The sequence below is a fragment of the Neolamprologus multifasciatus genome, chromosome 17 (assembly GCF_963576455.1).
Source record: "Neolamprologus multifasciatus chromosome 17, fNeoMul1.2, whole genome shotgun sequence".
NCBI lineage: Eukaryota > Metazoa > Chordata > Actinopteri > Cichliformes > Cichlidae > Neolamprologus > Neolamprologus multifasciatus.
Window position 1 is genome coordinate 30,285,770 of NC_140455.1, and position 3,257 is coordinate 30,289,026.

At 39.5% G+C, this 3,257-nt stretch overlaps 1 protein-coding gene across 3 annotated transcripts in view; it reads right to left on the reverse strand.

Annotated features, from left to right (window-relative positions):
- Positions 1-3,257, reverse strand: part of grm8a (glutamate receptor, metabotropic 8a) — a 296,528-nt gene that overhangs the window by 233,937 nt on the left and 59,334 nt on the right. The window lies entirely within an intron of this gene.

Below are 3,257 nucleotides of genomic sequence, written 5' to 3' on the forward strand. Positions count from 1 at the left end.
TACTGTGAGAAGGGAAGCCAAGAATAATTTAATCAAAACTGACAACTGAAGAGAGACAGAGCAAACTGTTTCGAGCAGAAATATAGGCAAACAAAAAGATCAAGGGGAGCTATTGTATATTTTAGGACAGTGTGCAGACACTAAGTCTATGATGGACAGGAGGAATTTTCATTAAGCCAGACCACATTAGTCAAAAAGGTCATTTAACTTCAAAGCACAAATCAGAGGCTGACAGTTGACAGATCCTTCCTTTCAAGACACACAGGGATTTACCATCAGAATCTGTTCTATGCTTCACGCACAAACACATTACTTTATACTGGGGAAAGACACCTAGATCTCTTCTGAGGGACAAATATAGTCAGACAGGCCTGCTTAAAACCTTCCACTTATATTTTTAGGTTGTGGAATATGGCATAAAAATAGCTTTTTCTTCTTTCTTTTTTTTTTTTAACCCAGGTACACACACACACACACACCACTGTAACTGGTACAGCTGAGTGATTAAAAGTAAACTACATGTAAAAAAAAAATTTAAAAAAGAGACATTATTTATAACTTCAAAGTCTCTCGTGACAATACGACTCACGCACAGTGTAGCTACTTCGCCTTTTGCCGAGGTACAGATGCTCTCTTTCAGCTTGTAGTACATTTAGTACATTTGAGCAGAAGCGGCACTCAGTAATGCTCAAACACGTGCACGCACATTCAAAGAGACAGAGAATATGTGGTGGTAACAAAAAAAAAGCAAAGATGAAAGAGATGTTAGAGGAACAGAGAGACAGATTAGTGGGAAAAAAAATGTACAGGAGAGAGCAATAAATTGAAGAGGATGGCATCAGAAAGGATAACACTGTAAGTGTACCAACAGCAGAAATTGATATTTGTGCAATCCAGAGGACACCATAGCAGGGTTAAAAAAAAATCCTTGATCTCCACACACTGGTCCTCAGAGTGTGATTGATGTGTAATATCACAGCTTCTTTTGTTGTGGTCCGGGGCAAAGTCTCCATTTCCATGTCAGGTTGACCGCCTCTCCTTACCCTCTGTGCTCGTGCCATGTTGAATAAATCCTATTTTTGCACCAAGTAATGTGGTGTGTCAGGAAACAGACAAAACCACAGCAAGTACATACACATTTCCCATGCAGTGGCCTGTTTTAGGGTGGACTTTGGACTAATTTGTCTTGTCAAAGACAAGTCTGTCAAGTGTGGGCAAGGTATTGTTTAAATTATTTCATACTATATGTTATGAAAGTTTTTGCACACATGCTAGAAATATACTTTTTTTAAACAAATGTTTTGTTTTTTTGCCAAAATGGGTTTTCAAATCTTAACACTTGCCTTAAAAGAAAACAAGTCACGAGAGAAACACCCTTCAACTATATTACAAATGTTGATATTGCCTAGTTTCTCCACCAGAGGGTGCTCTATAACTACCATGTTGGCAACAAATGTTTGGAATGACACAAATTCCTCTTTTCCTCTAGTACCTACTCTGCCCGACTCCAAAAATGTCACTATATGTTACTAATTTGCTAAGGAGTGACGTGGTTTGGATGGGTCACGAGAGCAGCTCGTTCACTAGAATCAAACCCAAAAATTTTGAAACCCAGTGATTTGTCTCGCCACTCGCACTCTTCTCTGGCACTCTTCTTTAACACAGGTTTTAGAAATCCATTATAAGTCAGGATCTAAAGCTGATCTATTGAACCTGATCAAATCTGATGTTGAATATATGACATCTGCATTATTTATCATCATATTGTCATAAGCAGAGTTTTAAGGCGCTAGCTAATTAGAAGTAACTGAACTCTCAAAATAAGCATGAGGGAATTTCCATTAAAATGCCGACTCATCCAATTTCAAAAGTACAACATTATCACAATATAATACATATGCTACTGGCATATCAGCTCAAGGTGTAGCAAAAGAACTCAAAATAAGACAAAATAAATTATTAACTATTACTACAATTGGTTTACAGAGCCTCTATATTTTAGCATAAATGCTAAAATATAGAGGCTCCTTATTTACAAGTTTCCTTATTTACAAGGTGCCACCGGATCGTATCAACCTCGGTTTGATTTGTCAGTGATTTTCCATCAGATGCTCTTCTTGATGCAACCCTCCCAGCAATTGTTGAACAAAGGTGTTAGAAACTACACTACAGAATCTCTTTTCAGACCCATAGTATTGGAGATGAAAATGATCACCGTTTGTCAGCCAAACAGTTTTGCTGAATATGATGATTATGAAATTGTAACGTTTCCTGCCAACGACATGACCTCATTGTCGCACACAAGCGAACATCAAACTCAGCTCAGCAAAGAGTAGGAAGCAGAAATTGGAGAAATTCCAGAATTTGGAAATCCATGGGCAGAAACAGCAACAGTGGCACCAAGCTGCTGCGTAGTTCTCAGCTGAGCAGAGTGCCTCTGCATGCTATGCAGCAAAAGCATGACAAGAGCCCTGAAGGAAACAGTACACCACAAAGACTTAGGAATACAATTACAGAAATAAAAGTGTAGCAGTGGACTCAAGTTAGGCTCCCTAAACCAATTTCCAGGCTTTGCTTTATTATTTGCCGCAGTCTCTTATAAAAATGAGCTAAACTATTTTTAGTTTGTTGGTGTTAAGAAAAAGTCAGTAATTTCAGCTTCTGAAGTGCAACACTGCTCGAGAAAAACAGCCTCGCTGCATAAATGTTAGTAGGACGGGGGAAAAGCCAGGCTTACACACAGCTTACACACCAGATGGACTCATACTGGCAAAGTACGGCAGCAGATCTACTCTGTCAGCTGTGACGTGGACACAGCAAACTTTGCTAATCGGTCTTGGAGAGAATGGAGATGCTGTGTTTTGTCAGGTTTCATCTCAGCAGACTGGCTGATGGGAAAGGGATATCCAGTGCCTACCTTAAATTAATGAGTAGGGTCTCTCCTTGCGATGAGCATCACCAGAGCCATAACTGAGCTGATTAAAAGCCTGGAGCGCACAGTATCTGCCCCAACATTTAGTTTTTTCCAGCGTGCTGCTAGAGAAAGTTTTGCTGCCACTAGGATTGGATTAAGAATTTATATGCACCTCCAGTCAAATGTTGGTAGACCAGCTCGGTCTATCAGTCAGTTAATACAACACACACCAAGACACGCACACACAAAATGTACAAGTGCATGGGAAGTGAAATGGGTTATCTGCTAACACATTAAATGGGATCTGTAGGCTTATTGGCTGGATATAGCTGATTTGTGTGTG